The sequence below is a fragment of the Pagrus major genome, chromosome 2, assembly GCF_040436345.1.
Source record: "Pagrus major chromosome 2, Pma_NU_1.0".
In the NCBI taxonomy this organism is placed as follows: domain Eukaryota; kingdom Metazoa; phylum Chordata; class Actinopteri; order Spariformes; family Sparidae; genus Pagrus; species Pagrus major.
Window position 1 is genome coordinate 16,010,125 of NC_133216.1, and position 21,197 is coordinate 16,031,321.

Sequence of the window (21,197 nt, forward strand, 5' to 3'; positions counted from 1 at the left end):
GCAAGAAAGGAAAAACACTACCGGAAAAATGTTTTGTTTTTTTTTGTTGCTTGTTTTTTTGTTCTGTGTACACTTGTTTGTTTTGTAAACTTGATCACCAATTAAAAAGGAAAAAAAGAGAAAGAAAACTCACTTGATTGTGCATTCATACAAAAAAACAACACGTTCACTTTGTCTGATGAACGTTACAGTATTTCTCACACCCCTTTAATTATTGCAATCACTGATCACAAAAACAATTCATTTTGCAGTATTTATTTTTTTAAACAAAACACAAAACATGAATCAAAATGTAAAACACAGATAGACACATTGTATATGTTTTCAGCTTTTACCACCACAAACAATGCATTATAATGCCAAGGATATGTTTACAGGAGCTTGATTAAAAGAGGTACACAGACAGACATATATAGGCGAAGTATGTTTGCGCACACATACAAACATCTGTTTCTATTTAGTGGTCCTTTGTGTGGGGGAGGGGAAGTCCATCGTAGCCAAAAGCTTTGCTGAGATCCAAACATCTGCGGGCAAAAACCTGCATCTTCATTTTTGTGTGGCTTTGATAGCGATGACAACGATGATCAAAATGATTCCACACACCAGTCCAATGATATTTAGGATCTTGGCTGTCCTTGATGCATCTGCTGCTACAGCTGAATCTCCAGCAGCATTAGAATTTTGTGCCTGCAAGTATCAATATTTGCTTTAATTTTTGTGCAGTTCTACTAGAAAAATATCAACAAAATGAACAATGTTGCAAAAAAAACCTAATAATAGTTTGTATAGTTTTATTTAAAAGATATTTTAGGAAATCTCTGAGAACACAGTAGTAGAAAGCAGTACATGAAGATCGATAGAAGAAGTGTAATGCTTAGGAAGAGTGACCTACCCTGCAGGAGCAGACGATAGCAGCAACCCCAAGAGGCAGACAACAGCACAAAGTGGTAAAGATAGACCATCCTAGGTAGGATGGAGCAACAGCACGGTTCTGACCCTCCATAGTGGTTCTCTATCTCAGTTAAAGTGGATGGGAGTTATGCTTTGTTGGCCAATGTCTGGATCCAATGGCTGGTGGGGTCTGCGACCCACACCTTTTTATCCTCCATGGGTGTGGTTTAAGGCGTTGCATAAGATGAGCAGCTATTTGAGCAACCAGTGAAGAGAAAAGAGAAACTTGTTTGAACGGGGCTCTTCCGGTGTTGTAACTTGAGAATGTGAAATGACTTTAATACTTTGAAGAGCAGCATTCTCTTTCATTTAGTTAATGATAACTAAGTTCATTCTGCTTGCATGATTAGGAATGCAAATTCTGAGCAATGTCTTTAATTGGTCGTTGGCTGCCTCAACAATCAATTATTGGTTAAATAATATATGAAATATGTTGGATGTTGTCAGTGTTGTAACCACTCACATGATCTATGTGCAGTGCAAAATCTACAATAAAGGCTACAATAGGAGTTAAAAGAACAGCACAAGTAAACACCAAGTTACTTGATTGGTAAACTAAATAACACAAAATAATGACTTAATTTCAATTGCAGAGCTCCTGTCTGTCACTATTCAACACCTGACACAACAAAATCCAACCCACACTGAGGTTACTATATGGCTAAAATGTAATAATATATGTTTGTATAGAATGTCTTTTTGTTTTATTTAAATTACAAACTGCTTGTATTTTAATAATACATTTTCTCAAAACGTTTATATATAATATATTCGATAAGCAAGTAGGCCATTTGTAATTTGTAACAAGATACTTCTGATGTATTTGTGCCCATCTCATTAATCATTTAACTGTAAGACATAACTTCTTACATGTCAAATTACACTTCAGACAAAGAACTTTTGTTTTTAACAAACAGTATCTGCTACAATTAAGGTTCCCTTTCCAAAACACTTTTATTACAATCATCTAACCTGTCAGAGTGTTCCTTTAATGAACAATGAAGTATGAATTCATCTTCAGTCCTATAGCTTAAATCACATAATTTCACAGGAAAACCATTACACCTGCCTGTTTCTGTACCTGATGTCAATGTACCTGAACATAGCTGTGCACACCAGTGTTACCAGATGGGAAATGTTAAACTATCATACCGGAGGTTTAAGATTATCATATTTTGTTAAATGCGAGTCATCACCAGGAGAACAAACAGGAATAAATGTGTAATTTGACAGAACACATATTTAAAATAAATAATTGGACTTACTGGTGTATTAAAAACAACTTGAATTGAACACAGCATGAGAAAGTTCAAGCTCCACCTCCTGGTCACTTCAAATGAGAGTTGAGCGGCGGGAGGAGAATAACGAATCACTTTCATCATCATAGCCTACACCAAGCATGATTGGCTGTGAAGAAATCATATGAGACCTATGACCCACATTTTTGCTATCCTGATTATGTCAGGGAATGAATTTCAAAAGGGACAGCGTCGACTAAAACTAACTACTAATTTAAGCATCACAAAATGGTCAACTTGTAGTCCATTATCATACATTGTAGAGGACAATATTGCACACATTACAATTATTATTGTACATCTGGCAAAGCTGATGCACATAGGTCTTTCACTTTTGGTTTTGCTTTACATAAAAAACACTGTTTTTCATCAGACAGTATGCTTGTGCCAACTGAGAGGCAATTTACCTCGAGCATCATAAATATTTAAAGTTACTGGACTTCTTGTGTCTACTTGCAGCTTAAAAGGTTTTGTAATAGTCACCACTTCCAGTACGATGAAGTCATAACATTAAGCATCTTCTGCAGATTGACGCACCACAAGCGAGATCATCAACTCAACATGCATTCTGATTCGATATGGCAGCACAGTTTGAACTATAAGTGGATACTTCCATTCAGCTGAGTCTGTTGTCAGTAGTTTACTCCATGTAAATATATGTAAGCTCTAAAGAGTTATAACTATTAAGATGTCACACACCGACAAACTTAACTCTTTATACATTTCGTGATGATTCAATTTATACTGACAAATGAACTAAATGATGTCTCTATAGACAAACAGAAACGTGTAGCTTTCCACCGACTGCAGCAAAACTACAGGAAACACCCTGTCATGAACAATAGTATCTGTGTCTGTCGATCTCTCAAAGGAAACACTGACAAGCTCATTCTGAGGGGGCTCCTTGTCTTTCACATTTTATACTTTGTTGACTGACTCCAATAGTTTAGAATAAGCCCATTTTATAAAGAAACAAAAATAATTGAGGACAGGAAGTATGTTGTTTAATCATAATATATTACACTATATATTTGTGAAATGTCTTTGAATGTCTTTGACTTGAGATTGCAAGTAATACCATTCATTTAATGCTATTGTCTAGTTTTAACTTTTTAAAAAAAAAATCATCTTTCATTTGTTGTTTTTACCTGAATTTGCATCCTATGCTTTGTTTCTTGAATTTCTCAGCCCGATGATGCTCTTCATTTAGGTTACATCAGTTTTAATATTTTTTCTATGTATTTCATTCATTCATTCTCTTTATCTCATGCAAAGTCAGTAATTTTCTGCAAAAAGGAACAAAATTATCAGGAAGAGGAAGAGGAATGACACGGATGACCAGTGGCCAACAGAAGGATCAACTGCTTCTTTTTTATGTGCATCATTGTCGATTTATCATCAACCACATAAGTTAACAGACCTCTGTGTCCAGTATGTGTCAGTTAAACGTAAGAGGAAGACTGGGACCATGATCGGTTGTTCTGTGCAAAGGCAGATAAATGGAGAGGCACTGTTTTGATCAGTTACAGCATTGTGCTGCCTGTATCTGTTGATCACTGAGACACGGCACTGAAGCATCCACAGCAGTTGGAGGATAAGCCTCTGTCTGGACTGTGAGCCACAACAGCTGCATACACACTGTTCTGTGTCATTCCAAACATACTCTTACTACCATAGCAGCTCGTATTTCGCAAAAGCTGACATGACCACCAAAGCTTTGCTAATTACTCTCTCACACAATACTTAACAGTAACTAGACGCTGAATGCTAGCTTGTCATATACAAGTTTTTCTTTGTTTCTGCTTTTGATGTTTGGGTGGTCATCATACTCCTCATCAGCGTTAAGTTCTCCCTCCCTGTGTCTGCACGGACCTTAAAGATGCTGGCTGCAGAAAGCTCTCCATCTTGCTATTTAAAGACTTTTAACAGCCTGTCACTGTGGAATGTGCGACATACAAGCACAGTAGCTCTTACAAGACATCCGTTACTGCCCATTCAGTTTGATGGCGGATAACGGAGCAAAGAGAGTGAGCTCAGTGTTGTGTCTCTGGAATGTTTTTATCCTCTTCGACTTTGTGCAAATGAAGATAAAGGGCCTCACTGTCTGTGGTTGTTGTTGACTGGAAACCATGAAGACATTGGCCCTGGAGGGTTTGAGGTCAGCACTCCCTTTCCTGTTTAGGACACTTGATTAAATCCAGTGGTGATGTTTTGCACTCTTAATTATAATGTGTAATTCTGAGAGTGTGTATTTTTTCACGCTAGAAGTATCTCGGTACAATGTCTGCCCTCATCCGACTGCTGAACACTTTACTGGAGGAGATTTCAAAATAACAAAATATATAATCCGACTCTTTTAATGACTGAATCTGGATATATGTAGTATACATTCCAGACAGTTAGTGAGTTCATAATTTCAAAGGAGAAGTCATTTTGTAGCATATAACACCCAGAAATATTCACAGATATCTCACAGAAAAATATTAATCTGTTAATCTGTTTCTGTATCTTTACTCTGAATGGGTGGTGCTTAAACTGCAAGTGGGCAGGAAGTTGTGGACAGGAAGCCTGAAATTGATATGGGTCGATGAAAATTTGCCACATTTATAATTTATTAAAAAACTATTTAGAGAACAGCCTCAGAATTGCACTTCAGATCAGTGTTTTTGAGCACGAAAGGTAAGAGAACTATTTACAGAAGACATTTTTTAATGATCAACATCACCCAATGAAGATTCTCATCTATCACGAGTACGGATATTGTCAAAGTAATGTCAGAAAAAAAATCTACACCTCTGACTGTGATGATGTGAATATCAGTCCTCTTATTATGTCTCAAGACCAGGGAGGTCAAGGCCGACACAGCCAAACTGCTGACTTCTGCTGATGGCTACGTCTCTGCCTGGTCTGTTTGCACAGGCGGTATGTTAGGAAAGTTCAGGGCAGTGAAGGATCATGGTGCAGTTATTACAACCATGTCAACTAATTCCAATGAACAGATACTATTGACTGGGGATTGTCGTGGCAACTGAAAACCAGTCGCTTGTCTTGTGCAGATGAGAGTTGGTCAAACACCAAGTTTGACACAATATGTCTTTTCTAGAAGTTCTTTTATTGCTTGCAAGCAAGAGTCACACATCATCAGCGCATAGATGTTGACTCAAGAGAGACAGTTTTTCTTCAGCTTTTATAGTAGTAGAAATCCATACACGCACACAATTGTAGCAGTCACAAGGTTACATCTGGACTCCCTTAAAATAACACTCATTTCATACATCAACCATTGTCAGAACACATATACACAGGAGAGGTTACACAGAAACGTTGTGAAAATACTCTTCAGGTTGAACTCCTTGGACTCCTTGAACTCCTTGGACAAGAGTCTGTTGCCGTATCTATGTTAGGTTTTTCAACCCCCTCTATCAAATATGCTCTGAAACCATATACTCTGCAACCATAAAACTGTCAAGGGACATTAACCATGGGAGGCCCATAGACACAATGTTTTCACTCTTAACACATCTTCTATACTCATTATGCAAGAATAACATATCAAAATAACAAAGTGACATTTGGGAATTTCCCTCACAGGATAGTACTGGAAGGATCTGTCTGTGGGATATTCACAAATATGGGCTTAAAAGACAGGCAGGCAATGGGCCTGAAGTAGGTGGCGTGCCATCGTCAGTGGTGATTGTTGAATGTGACCCTGCTGATAAAAACATAATTACTGCAGGGTTGGACTGCAAAGTCCGCCGATGGACAAATAAAGGCATCCACATAGGTGTCTTTGGGAAAGATGGATAGGATGCTACACAATTCTGCCCTGAGGAGGATGCAGGCCAGAAAGATGAGACACAGAAGGGATAAGAAACTGAAATGCCACTCCCAGACTTCATCGTCACCATGTCATCATCACTGATCTGGCAAGAGCGGACCACCTCATTTCTAGCACTATATGGGCTGGATCAGTGCCGGCCCAGACCAATTTGGTGCCCTAGGCAAGATTTTAGCTGGCGCCCCCTTGCATCGCATACACTCACACAGAAACGGCATGTATGTATGTATTCAATATTTTAAAAGTGCATCTGAAGAGAGAAGAGAAGTATATGTGACCACTGGATGTTACATTTTAATTAAAAAAACAGATGCTTGGTGTGTGTTATACATAAGACTAATATAGACTAATGATGAAAATACGATGAGATTCATTCAACTTTATCGTCATTGCAATGCAATTCAGTCTAACCAGAAATAAATAACACCTGAACAGGCCTAACGTTAACTTTCCAAATGTCCCTGATGAATTTAAGGTGGAGTAACATTAACTTACGTAGACTCTAGCTATTTACTGATTATTAAACAATGCTACTATCGTCCGAAGTAAGCTAGCAAGTTAACACTCTGCTCCAATAACGGTAACTACGATGCATTAAACTATTCATTTCATTCACTTCATCACATTGACGTTACTGTACCTCTATCTTTTCACGTGTTTCTTCCTCTTCTTTCCTTCTTTTCCTCCCCTGGGCGCCGGATGGTGTCAGTCTTTCGGACATTGTGGTTCTGCTACGGTATCAATAAATCTCTCTCTTGGTCTTGGGGTCACGGTCCGGTCAGATTCAGGCAACTCGCCTCTCGACCCCGCCCCCCACCCTCACAGAGGGCAGGTACAGTGCAACGAGCCAGGCAGGACCCAGAAAAAAGCCTCTCCATTGTTTAATAGGCTTTGCTATGAAGTTATGCTGCTGTGGGCTTATATAATATTTCAAAATAATAGTAGTAATAGCACTGGTAAAAAATAGTAATTTTTTATTTTATTTTATTTTTTTTGTAAACAAGCAAAATGTTAACATGCTAATGATATTAAGCACCATAATGAATAACGTCTAAGCTTTATGTCTCTTGAATCCAGACTATAGTTCATGTTTTGGAGTCTTAAAAGGTCTTAGTTTGAGTTTTGTTTGTAGTTAGTATCTACATTACATCTGACAAATTGTTACAGACCTGTGATTTGTATTAACAACAGTGGTGTTGCACTCAGAAACTGGGGTGGGGGTGGGGGGTGGCTTGACTTTAAAAACAGTTGGAGTTAAAAACAATGTCACATGCATCAAATTCACTCTTCCTTTATTGTTTAAATGGTACATTAATGTTGCTGTTAATATTTTTCTCTCGTCTTTGCTTCATTAATGCACATAATGGTGAAATATGGTTAGCATAGGACAGTGAATCTCAAACTGGGGTGGCTTAAAAGCGACTGCAGGGGGATGGATGACTTAGTGAAACTAAATTGAGTCAATATGATTTATGTAGAGGAGGAAAACAATCACGCATTTGCTGATGCTGTCACGCTGACTATCACTCAACAAAAATTCTACTTCCTTTTTAAATAGTTCCCTGATTGTTAATCATGGATAAAAACAGTTGGGTTGAGGGTGGGAACTTCTAATTTCAGCTTCTGAAGCACGGGCAAGCTAAAAAAAAGTTTGAGAACTGCTGGACCCAATGAAAAAAAATATGATGCCACATATCCATATAGACTTCAGAATTTGTTGTAGTCCTCAGCTGGTGAGGCTTATTAAAGCTGGTAGTTTTTTCTTCCTCTATTCATTTTGTGACTATGATAGAATCTTTGTTTACCCACTTAATATAGATAAGTCACCTCTTTCTCCTTCCTTAAGTTATGGCAACAGTAATGCTCATCTATTATAAAGTGAGTATCAGCTGATTATGAAAAATATGTTTAACAGCTGTCTCTTTATGTCTTTAACCACAGGGAGGCAGTATTGATCTATTGCTGAGGAGAAGGGAGGCGGGAACTCAGGGTTCTTAAAGCAGGCTCATTAAAGTGTTGTGGAGATATACAGTGTCTTTGGCAACTCTCTACTCAACTCACAGCACATGGGCTACAGATGCACAGAATATATGTGCAGGAAAAGAGGGACCCTGAGGCACTTTGAGTCCAACAAAGAAAATATCAAAGAGTAATGGCTGCCATTAAATGATTTATATAGATAATAAAAAAACAAACAACACATTTGAAAATTCTGTTGTTTGGATTGAGGCCAAAGAATGACCTCTTAAATGCAGGGTGACAAGTGCTGCCTTCAGGGCTTTCGTGAAGATCACAATCATGCAGAGACATCAACAAATGTGTACTTGCTACTGTGAGCGTGTACTTATGTCAGAGTGACATAAAAGTGACGGAGTGATCATTTTTAAACAACAAATGACATTTAGGAGGCAGCTAGCAGTCGACAGTTAGAATTTATGCCAATGGGTAGACATGTGCCTTGATGATATTCCTCATGACGCTTTTGATCAAAGTGAACAGTTTTGTTTGTTAGTCTGTATATCCAACCTAGTTTAGTTCAGTAATTGCAGTGACACCTGAATTTTTTTCATTATAGACTTGTACGAAATACTGTGGCACAACGTGTACTTGCAGTTCCGTTTAGTTCAGGATTTTATGAGCGACTATGTGCATCACGCCACCATGGTAGACAGAAAAGTGAACGTGAAGTCAATTTAGCATGGCTAAAAGCTAAAACAGAGCTACTTATCTTATTAAATAACCAATGCAGGCTGTAAGGGGCAAGGGCATGATGGTCCAACTTGAAGATTTCGAGAGTTTTTGAAGAATATTGACAAAATAAGTGAGTAGTATACCCGTAACCCTTATTAACGCTTTAGCTAATGGCTAACTTATGTTTGTGCAAAGGGAAGCAAAACTAGCTAATGTCATTAGTTGGTACGCAAAGTATATTGAAGGTACATATAACAACATATGTGATTACTATTGATATGATGATGATGTAAACAGTAAAATATACATCATTAAACCTTTTCAGGTGAGCTTGTGAAGGATCTTCAAAGCAATGGAGGAAGCTGATTGCTACATTTCTGCTTTGGATGAACCCTGAAAAATCATCACAAACCCATGCTCCATCCTTCCATGGTAAAGACAGGCACACAAAGTCACCCAAGATGGAGAACAGCTCCTTCTGCCCCATCCTTGCCTGTTTATCTGTCTGACCATTGCGCCAACACAATACACACTCCAAATTGCTCCCATTGACTTTTCTAACTGTGTGAATGGTCGTGAATGGCTGAGCTTAGACATACTCCTAGACACCGTGGCAGCCTTTTTGAATGTGCATGTGAATGTGGGAAGTGTTGTAAAGCACTTTGAGTGGTCAGGTCAGTAGACCAGACAAGTGCTGTATACAGTAAATGCAAGTCCATTTACCTTTCACATATGCACAACACAGACTTTCTTGTAGCGTTTTCTACCATGTCCTTCGTGTTATTTAAGATAGGACATGGTGTACATCAACATGTAAGTAGTGACTACGAAGGAACATTCTTTTAATCGTTCTTTTTTGTGTTTTACAGAGTCTGCAGAAGGAAAGGTCCATGTGAGTGGGTCATTTGGTTGTCTCTTGCACTGAATTGGAACCGACTTACTGTATTTGTCCCCATGTGAAAGAGAAGTTTCTCTGTGTCAAACAAAAAACAGCAGTAAACATACTCTTGTATCCCGTTTTTCAAAGACAAGCTAAGAAAACAGTGAAGAACTTAAAAGATGTCATCACTGAAAATGTACAAATGTAGCTGTACGTGGTGAAAGTGTTTTGCTTAATGATACATTACTTCAGTGCTCTGTGTATTTTCCAAGAGAGAGCCTGAACAAACACAGCTAAAAAAGATGCGCTCCACTTGGTGTTGCATCAGCTGCATCCTCCCACTATGACGCACCCAAATTCTCAGGTTCACTCAATCATTCCTTTTGATCATGAGTAGAACTTGCTCTGTTCAAAGATTCATTATCTACCAATCGTACGCCACTTCTGATTTTCATTATACGTTAAGTAGATTCTTGTAACATCTGGAGCCTGTTTTTATGTGGCTGCCTTTAAGTTTCATGCAGACATGACATTTTCCTGAGGCACAGTGAGATTTTGTAATCAACTGCACCTATTTGGCAGGTTGGTGACTCACCATGCCCCGTAGTGGGTAAGAGAGATGTGGTACAGGATGTGTTCCCAGTATTACAGTGGCCTTCTGGAATTTTCTTCTTCTTCTTCTATATTTGCCACCTGACTGCCAAGACGTGTTGTGTTTGTGCTATTTTTTTTTTATCAATTTAGTTGCCCGAGGTTTGATAAAGGTGTGAAATGAACTCTTCACTCCTTTATCAGACTGTCAGCATGTCATGGGGAGGAGGGCAATGCTGTGGATTAGAGGAAATGAATGATTGGACATGATTGACATGTTTATGTTGCTTTTGTTTATTCAGAGGTCTCTTACAATGCTGAGTGGGCAGAGACTCGTAATATTCACTGTTTAGACCACAGACATAAATATATATAAACGTAGATGCTGCATGTTGGATGTGGCAGGTCTGCCCTGTAAACAAATACAAGTAGACGTGAAAACTGTGGGTTTTCTGAATAAAAAGCATTAACGTTTACATTGAACTGATTTTGATTAATTGTATTTATATTCAGTGGTTTATATTCATTTGAGTACTAATGACTAATGACAACCATTGAAACCAAAAATTAGTCTGCAAATCAAAATGAGACTGCGACTGGCAGTGAGTCTGCATTCAAATGATATACTAACATTTTTTAAGTTGCATTAGGCTAATATTAAAATATGCACCATATATAATGCAACTCATTTGTCCATATTTAAATTGAAATAACATTAAACAAGCGGACAGGAGACAGTGACATGTAGTAACACTGGTATGGTCCTTCAAACATGCTGACACTTATGTCTGTTACTGCACCAAGTGCATCTACTTTTTATGTGGCAGCCAAATCAAAAAAAGGGTTAAAGCAAATTGGTCCCTTGGTGTTTAAAAGGTGGTGGTGGGAATAAAACTCCCCACAACCACCCACTGATTTTATCTAAATGTTAGACAAACAAAAGGATTGGACTCAAAACCAAAGGTGAAGTGGGGATCACTGGACAGGGGGGAAACAAAATGTATGGTAACTGGCCATAGAAAAATCTCAAACGCACTTAACTCAGATCACTCTAACAGAAAGCCAACTGGAGGTGTTGACTCCCTGGAGACACTCAACCAACTGAGCAGGGGAACTGCAACCCCATTATATAGCCTCCTAGCTGACTGATTGCAGTCAGTTAAGGGAGAATATCACAGGCGAAACCAATAGCTCCTGATGACCTGTGACCTAGATATTGGGAAATCTCTGTTCCCAACCAGACCCTGGGGAATCTCTGCCCACAGCACGCCAGAATTATTTCATCAAGATCTGTCCGGTTTTCCATGAAAAATTAATGAAAATGTTGAAAAAAGGGCCTGTGTGTTAAAGATAGTGGAAAAAAAATCCTGGATCCGTCCATTTATTCGCTCAAAAAGGTAATGGAGTCTGTTCTGGGCCGAGACCCATCCTCCATCCAAGTTTCATGAAAATCCTTTCAGGAGTTTTTGTGCAGTCAAATCAAATCAGGACTTCTTTGTAATTCTTTCAGGGGAAAAACTCATTAATAACAATTAAGCTACACATGCTCTGTGTGTTTTGAAGTTGATACATCATACATTCAACTCACAAAACAAGCAAGAAAAAGTATTTTTGTGCTTGAGGCTGAGGAGACAGCAAAAAAAAGTTTTAAATTACATTGGACTTTCAATTCAAAAAATGTTATCGCAAAGACATATTTGTATTGACAATCACACAGTGTTCTCACTCCCTGTGGGATTTTTATAGTTACCAGAGATGCCTTTCAAAGCCTAGTTTAAAAACTGTTTTTCTCAACACAAACAGTGCCTGGTCTGAGGACACACAGAACCCTCTTGTTTTTTTCTGACGTCAGTTTTGATCATTTGAAATGTGTGTAAATCTTTTTACACAATGTATCTTTACAGTTCCCTCCTTCTCTGTTGTGGCACTCATGTTCAAGAGTTTTTCTTTTTTTGACCAGAGAATTTCAGGAAGATTATGGAAGAAGACGCTGAAGACGGGAGAGTAAAGAGGATTGTGAAAGTGATAAAGGCAACTGGTGTGTGATTCTCTGTTCCTCAAAGATGCCGTTGGGAGTGAACGGTTTTCTGTAATTGCTGCTCTGTAGGGCTAACAATAAGTTGTGTTTATGTGTTGTATGTTGTGTCACTGCAGCACTCAAAGATAAGGGGAATGAAGCTTATGCTCAGCTCAAGAAGACTATGAAACTGCTGTGAAGTATTACTGCAATGGCCTGGCTGAACTACAGGACACTTATAAAGTAAGCAAGTATCTTCAATCTTTGTTTTTCATCTTTTAAATGTTTTACGCTGAAAACTCATTTGTGTTGTGTAGGAAAAGTTTGGGAATTGAATCCAGTGAGTTGATCCCAGATTTAAGAGAAAGGTGACAATTGTTTGTCCCTCAGAAGAAATCGAAGCAGAGCTGCTTTTGTGCGCCAATTACTGTGAATGAAGAAGCTTTTGGTTTCACGCAGGGTCTCAAGGCAACTTCATTAAAAAATTAATATGTTCCTTTACAGATACCTTCTATCTTGAAAGTCTGCCGTCTCTGTGGTATATTAATAACCAAACAGTGCTATGCCAGTAAGCACATTATTCATGATGATTTTATTTGTGAAGCCACATTTATTTTTTACCTGTTTAGCTGTTCACTGTCTAAGTCAACATAGGCTTACATCAAGCTGGGAAAGAAGAGGGAGGCCATCAGTGACTGTGAATGGCAGAACATTGTGACAAATATGAATAGTGTTGAGTTCCTCCTAATTGAAAAGGGTTACCTTTAGTTTTGGAGGAGAAATATGCTCTATTAAGCAAATGGTCTTCTGTGATCATATCACTGTAACACATACCGAGTTTTCTGGAGTGGAGTGTGTCTCTGAAGCTCAGATTGAGCATTTCTCTCTTACTGTGCTGGTGTTATCAATGCAAAAACATTACATCACCATTATGTAGATTTGTTATGCACTCCCATCATCATTTTCTCTCCATCAGTGTAATGAGAGGTGCATAAAGGCTTACCTACACATGGGGAAAGCATATCTGGCGTTGAAGAAATATAATGAGGTGAGTATAATTACCTCTCATTACATCTAATCACGGCTGTTTTTTTCCCGCATTGCTCTTGTTTACAGATAGCTACACTCGGCATTTCATCTAACTGTGGCAGTAACATGGGTATATTATGAAGGTTGTGTGCCTGGTGAGAAGAGTTTTAATAAGATGTTGAAGTAAGTATAAGCACGCTGCATATAAGCAGTCCTAGTCGCTGAACAATCCTCTGTAAAATCTGTTTTATAGGCATTTAGGCCCATTCATTGGAGAATTGGTTCATATGAAACCATTGATAGCTAGTCAAAGTCTTTATTAAGTCAATTTATTGCAAAGTGCGGTACGGTTTTCTACACTCTGCACTCTTGTGCTGAGATACTAGGCTGTCAGAGTGGCCAGAATCATATTGATTTCCATGTAGCTTAAAGAGACCAGTGAAGCACATCATACAACCACTGATGAACCGAATCCTTCTCTTTTCAGTCCAGAAACTGCTTTGAAAAGATATTAAAGATTGAACCGGTAAGGGAGAAGATGATGAAAGGTGGTGACATTTTTTTCAGAGTTAAGGTCATGAAAACATTTCTGTATTCAAGTCCTTTTGTGACACTTGCCCCCTCCTGCCATGTATCAGCATCACTGTTGAGTGAAGTCTTGTCACATACACCCCAAATTAAATTAGACTGGAGCTCTTCAGAAGTATAGCGGAGTCTCTCCATGGCTGAGCTGGTTGACAGTAATGCTGCTCTCACTGACTAAAGTCCATTTAATTGCAGGGCTTTCTTGGCAACCTAATGTAAAGCTTGATGTCAGTCTGCTGTTGCCGGCCCAAAGACATTTTGCTTTATTCCCGGTATAATGGTGTTTAGTATGTTGGTATTTTTTTTTAAACAAATACCTTTGAAAATGATTCATCCAGGTAAAAACATATTAGAGCTACAACTAATGATTCTTTTTCGATTAATCTGCAGATTATTTAATTAATTTCGAAGAAGACACCGTAACATCTGACAAAGTGACTTTGCTAGTGCTGTTGCACTATAGGAGACTTTCAGTTCACTAATATCTGTGACAGTTGCTGCTATGGATTAACTTTCTGTCAGTTCACAGTCTGCTTCCTCTTCTTTATCTCCTTTTGTTTTTCTGCATTCAGTACCTGACTCAGGTAGATTTGCAAGCAGAGAAAGAGAGTCAAGCAATAAATGCAATGCAAGAGTTTGATAAGCGAGATGGGACGGCCAAACCAGTGCCTGTGATGCTGGAGAAGTTGTCAAGGCCCAGCCAGGTGCACCTCTACCACTTTGGGGGATTTGAGATTCTGTCATAAACAGGTACAGACTGTGAATGATTGTTCTCGTTGGGAGAAGCTTGGCACAATTATCTTTCTCCTTCAATGTCTTTGTGCCTACCCTTGCTTCAATAACCTGCTTCACTGGTCCAGCTATTTACCGTTTCTATGGCCAAATGGCCCTCAAGCTAGGATGGTTAAGAAGACCTGAAGGAGAAAAAGAGAGTTAATACAGTACTTAAGCACTCACAGAGTAAATCTTAGGCTATAAGATGATGCAGGGCTACAAAAACAAATTGTGTCTTTTCTTGCTCTGTGACAATGGAAGAGCTGTCCAACACTGACTTCTCTTCATTTGATTTGCTTGTCATAGTGAGCAAATTTCCATTGTAGACTATAAAGTTGCCCTGAAGGAGTTATAATAGCTATAATATGACGCTTAAACAGTTGCATAAAAAATCCTGCACAGAACAGTTTTCTTTGTCTTTTTATTCCATTATCAGATCAATAACGAGAAGTTGTATACTATTTTGCAATGCCTGGTGATGAGAGAAACCTCCAGTGCTGGCATAATTTGATTTGGGAACTGTTTCTGATCTCAATTAGAAGACTTAGACATTTCCTTGGTGTACAAATGCCGATGTAATGTGATTGCTGAACTGCGGAGTGGACTGTTCTAAACCTGCAGCATCAGCTATTACATCAGTTAAGTGTTAATGAACAAACTTGACTTATCTTAGAGTATTCTAATTGAATCATGTGTAGGTACAGGGTTGTGAAGGCAATGTTAGTTGTATTTGATGCTGAAAACACATATAGAGGGGTGTTGTTATGTAATGACAGCAAACACTATTAAGTCTTCTGGAGCTATCTTGGGTGCAATTTAATGAAACACCTGTGATGGCAGGTGTCTATTCCATAACCCCAGTGGTATACCTGCACTCAGCCCTGTCAGATTCAGAGCAGGCAGCTAGTGAATGGTAGTACCTGTCTGCTGGCATTGTAGATTTATGATAGTCTCGTCTGAGCTCCTCTTGATGGACAGGGGCCCTGCAACATGCCAGAGATTATCGATGCTTATATATATTTCAGGGCCAAGGAGCGCTGTTGTCAGGGGACCCAGAATTTCTTGCAGTGTTTCTGATCAAGAAAACGATCTCATGAAACTTAGTTGAAAAAGAACATTGGTCCACACAGGTACCACTCAAAAGAAGAGACAACAACAACTTGACAAATCATATCTAATTGCCTTAGCTTAGGTCCAGCACAGTGCTCGTTCCTTCAGATGGGTTATAGATTAATCGAGCCAAACATGCTCGGCAGGAACATGTCCTTACAACCCTGATTTCTTCTCAGCACTGAAAGCAGAATTGTGATCTTGTGCTTTGTGCTGGACTTTATCTTGTTGACAGAATGTTTCTTCGAATGACAATGATTGTATCAGGTTGAAAAAGTAACTGGTATTTGTTTATTTGTCCTCTACGGTATGAAAAGGGGGCATTGTATACAGCCAGCAGTCGCTCTCACAGGTTGTTCATCCGTCCTTTGTCAGCTGCTGACATTTTTGTAAATGTGTTTGACCCAAGAAATGACTTTGAAACTCCAAATCTCTCACATAACTGTTTAAAGCTCTTGCCAAAAGTCAGAAAGTGCAGCTTTTCTAAAACAGAGGTATGATTCATCAAGGTCAATGGCACTCCAGAGTATTTATTTTATTATATATCAGCCAAGGAATACGCTGTTATGAAGTACTTCTAGTTCATGCTGCATCCTGTTGCTGCTCCCATACAGGCCTTGTATAACTTCAGGTACAGTCAAGGCTGATGCAGTTGATGGATTGAAGCTTGAAGCTTGTCGCGCAGTAAACCAAAATCCACATCTTATAATCTGCAGTACACCATGTTCTTTTGCACTGGCTGTCCGCTGCAGAATGGCAAACATTTCTTATCCAACATCTTTTTTCTTCATTTAGATGAATAAAAGTGTACTGTCAAATGATATAATGCCTGTCTCACAGTGCCATTCAACGGAAAAGGGCAAAACTTACATAACTCTCAACTGAAAGGATCTCAGCAGGGCTGACATTACAAGCTTTCTCCCCTAAACGTACCCCTCCACTGCTCTGCTCTACTTTCTGTATACTCCAGCTTATTATTTGTGGAAAGTAGACCATTCCTCACTGTACCTTACTTGCTCAACATATTTTATTCATGCTTTCGTCTCGTGCCCTTGACTGTAAACCAGCGAGCAATACAAGTTAAACTCAAAGAGGAGATGTGTTGTGTTTCTTTAAAACCTTGAGGCTACTTGGTGATGATATATAGCTTTCTGTCTTCTAACACAATCTACTCTTCTCTTCTAACAGGTACAGGCCAGACCCCTTTCAGGCTCAACAATGGATTTAGTATCATCAGCAGCAATGACATGGTGAAGAGGTAAGGAGACCAGAGGGAGAGGCAGCTGTCAGCCCTCAGTGGAGCTTTGATAGATGGACCCAGAGACAGGGGCATACAGAGACAATGATGTCCTAAACTAGAGAGATCATTCTCCTCCCCCTCTCTCTCTGTGTCTCTGGTTATTTGTGTGATAGCCCAAAGAGGAAAAGATGATCACACTGAAGATTGAGATGAGCGCTGAAATGAGAAAAAGGCCCTGTGTTTTGTCCCAGAAAGATAGGCTGTTTGGTATAAGATTCAAATGATGTCAGATCAGTAAGGTCGTTCTTAACTTGTCAATTACTCCCCATGCTGTTGATTCTTAGCACTGTCATTGTTCAAGCTCCAACCCAGTGTCTCGAAAGAGAAAAGTGCAATGAAGTGGCTGTCTAAGCTTGATGAAAGTGACCGATATAGAGTTCATCCAGGTGGCAAAGAAGAGCAGTGCATTGTTGCATGTCCTGATCACAACCTGAAGGGGTACTCTTCAGTTCATGGCACTGCTATAGAAAACTGCTATTAGTTTTGGGGGACAATACAGGTTCAATACCAAGGAGCAACTTGTTTTTTCTTGGTATTTTTCGAGACCTTTTTCCACTTTAAAGTCTCAAGGGTTAACTTCAATATTTTTCATCCTGGACCCTATTTTCCGCTGCAGCTGGCAGCCGCAAAACTGGCTCTAATCGCTCTGGACAAATGCCCAGCTTCAAAGTACTCAAGTCCACTGAATGTTCTGGCCAAAGTTTTCGCCACTGACAAGCTCTGATTGTTGTACAAAGTGTATGATCAAATTATGGAAAGGACCCCCTCAAAGATAGATCTTTTTGTTTAAAGGAGACCTATTATGCTGTTTCCACGCCAACAGAAGCTCCTCTCTCCTACATAAAAGACTGCTCCTGAAATGCCTCATCAGTAGTCCCACCTTTAATTCCGTGACTTTGTGACATCACACTATGTCACCATGTCACACATTTGCATAATTTATACCAAACACCTAGTGTGGCACATAAGAATTGATTTAACAACATGTTTGAGCTGACCAATCAGAGCAGGCTGGGTATTCAGGAGGGGGGGTCTTAAAGAGACAGGAGCTAAAACAGAGCATTTCAGACAGAGGGGGAATACAGTGCTGCAGCACTGGACAGTATGAGGAAACTGATGTTTTTTTTTTTAACATTAAAGCATGTAAACCTATTCTAGTAGTAACCCAAAATAAAATTGTGAGCCTGAAAATGAGCATAATATGTCTCCTTTAAAGATTCTCTTTGCTTCACCACAGTCAGCCGCCATCGCTATCAACAAAGCCACAGTCTCCATTTACAGAAACAGTACTTCTGTCGCTGTGAAACACACATTTCATTAAAAACTCAACAGAAACAAAAATAAACTCTTTGTTTGTTATAACTCTTTTCCTGACAATTACCAACTGTGGTTTGGTCAAAATTAACCATGTTTGATGGGAAAATATCAGGAGAGGAGTGAGAAGAAGGGCAAACATCAGAGAAGCAGCAGGGGAAAACTGCGTTTTGAGCCAGAATATTTCTCGCTCAATACTGGACCAATTTAAAAAAAAGCGTTGTCCCATTAGTCACCTAGACAGAGAAATATGGAAGAATGGGGTTCAGGTTGAAAAAAACTGAGGCAACAGTTTAAGAGTTATAAGTGGCAAAAAGTCTGGAGAAGTGATCGAAGTTGCTCTCAGGTATTGAACATCCAAATACCTACAAAAGTGCAAAAAATGCTTATTTTTGGAAGGAATGGACTTGTCACATTCACACACTGATGGTGGTGGCCATGCAAGGTGCCAACCTGCCCATCAGAAGCAATCTGGGGTTCAGTATGTTGCTCAGGGACACTTCGACATGCAGCTGGGGGAGGCGGCGATTCGGACAGGCGACTTTCCGATTACTGGATTACAACTCACTCTACCTCCTGAGCTACAGCTGCCCTGGATTGAAAGCAGTGGATAAATGGATTTTCAAATTCTATATAACATGTAACAGATATTAGGATAGGAAACCAGGTTACAACCTCCTGCAAGTAGCAGCACATACAAGCATCTTCAGGGCAGAATCGACAGTGACACGTCAATTGCAAAAACCTCAGTGGGATAACAGATGACTTCTCTGGTAACATGTGACTGATGACCAAGTGTCTCTGTTACACACGGTACTGACATCAAATGGAGACAAATGGGGGGGCAAAGTGCATTACGATGAAATATCAGCACCATTACATGTAGGCTCATAAAACTTTTTTTTTTTATCCTAACCCCTTCATTACTTTGTTTTCTTTACATAACTGTACTAAAATAAACGTCCTCATTAATCAGTTACAGTAATAGTGGAGTGCTTTTGGTCCCCTAAATAGCAAGACCTTGCTGCTGCAGCTAGTTTACTTAATATCCGTATGTAATGAAATGGCCACTTGCTCTTGTGAGATGAATTGCTATCTGTGTCTGGTATTACTAACAACATTTGACCATAAAGGTAATTTTGGACATTTTTGCTTGTGTTACATTTTGTTTTTATAGTTTCAATTATGTTTCCATCCTTTGTTGTACTTAGACAATTTTGTATTGACATACTTTAAAACTGTATTAGGTCAATTAGAAGAGAAGCCAGCTAAGGTCCCCGAGTTTATTTTCTCCACAGTTGCCTCTTGCAGAAAACAAACGATCCAGACAGCCAGGAGCTGTGGGTGTCTGTTCTGAGATTATGGAGGGTTATTTGTTGTGGAAATGGTATGTAGATAATTGAATTACACTTCATTTTCTGTCTTTGTCCATGTAGCAATTTGCTCTCACGGAGTTAGACGGAAATAGAAAAATATTAAATGAGAAGAGAAATATTAAATGATTGAAATACTAATACAATTTTCTATTATGGCATTGTGCCATTGCTTTTCAATGTGATACGCAAGCCTTCTATTTTGTCAAGCCTTTATTTGTCTTTGAATCACAATCTATGTGGGCTGCAGCACTTCAACTGTGTTAATTTGTTTCCACGGATATTCACAATGTGTGTATGTTTTTACCATATGAGCAAAAAAGCATATTGTCAGTCTTAACATAAGTATAGCAACTTCATGTGTTTACACACAGGTTTGTTTCTCTTTGGGAACATAACACAGCACTTTGACCAGTGAAGTCATTCTTTACACATACCCTGTTTTTCTTTCGATTTCAGATGAAAACCTGAAGATGTTGATGTCGTGCCCAGTCAGCATCAGAGCATCAGCATGCTCTGATGTTGACTTGCTAACATCAGAGCATGTTGCAGTACAGAAAGAATGCCCTGAATGTACAAGAATGCCTTGTACTCACAGATGCCACATGAAAGATGTTTGGCCATTGAAAACAAGACTATACAAATGAAAGACATTTCTTTTTGTTGCTGTCAGTGGCAACTTGTGAGCAATAAAATTGCTGGTGTAAAAATATACTAGTATATAAACAAATAACCTAAATTATTACAATACTTTTTCATGTACCTCCTCCCATCCTGATTAGAAATGATTTTGCATTTCACAGTGTCCCTCTTAATGAAATCAGTAGAGGGAGTTCAGCCCTGGGCCATATGTTTGTGATTGTCAGTCTAATTGCCGCCACCGTTTAATGAGATTTCAAGAAATGCTGTATATCATTGCTTTGGGACACAGTTTTAGATATGACATTTAGTGGCCCAAGTAATTTCTCATTATCTGTTTGTCTGATAATATCTGCGCTGCTGCTGATTGGATTTTCAGAAAATCAAAAAGAAAGAGAAATAGTATTGCTCCATTTTGACATTATTACTGGTCTACAGGTGGATACCATCATTATGTGGGCACAAAATAGTCAATGATATATCGCTGATATGTCATTTTGCAAAATGTTTTATTATCTTTTTCAATGTATTCCTTTTTCCTTTTCTTCTATTTTCCTCTCACTTTCTTTACATCAGTTCCCCCCCAATCTGATTTCTAAAGGTTAGTGAGGAACCTCATGGCGTGCATCACAAAGCAGCAGCAGGAGAACACAGCGGTCAACATTCTGGAGAACTTTGCAACAGAAAACAAGTATTACTGATATAAAGCCTATCACAAACACCAGAGTTATTCTCCTCACTCCTAGAAATGTATCATTTTTTTTAATTTTTAGACAATGAAATAGCTATTTTCAGCTTTCAACTGCC

General features: G+C 38.9%; 1 long non-coding RNA gene across 1 annotated transcript; it reads right to left on the minus strand.

The window, feature by feature from the left end:
- Positions 1-239: 239 nt before the first annotated feature.
- On the minus strand, positions 240-1,073 carry LOC141014040 (uncharacterized). The gene is made up of 2 exons (XR_012180465.1): positions 893-1,073; positions 240-687 (listed from the first exon to the last, which is right to left on the minus strand). It is a non-coding gene; the product is annotated as an uncharacterized lncRNA (long non-coding RNA).
- Between the last annotated feature and the right edge of the window lie 20,124 nt (positions 1,074-21,197).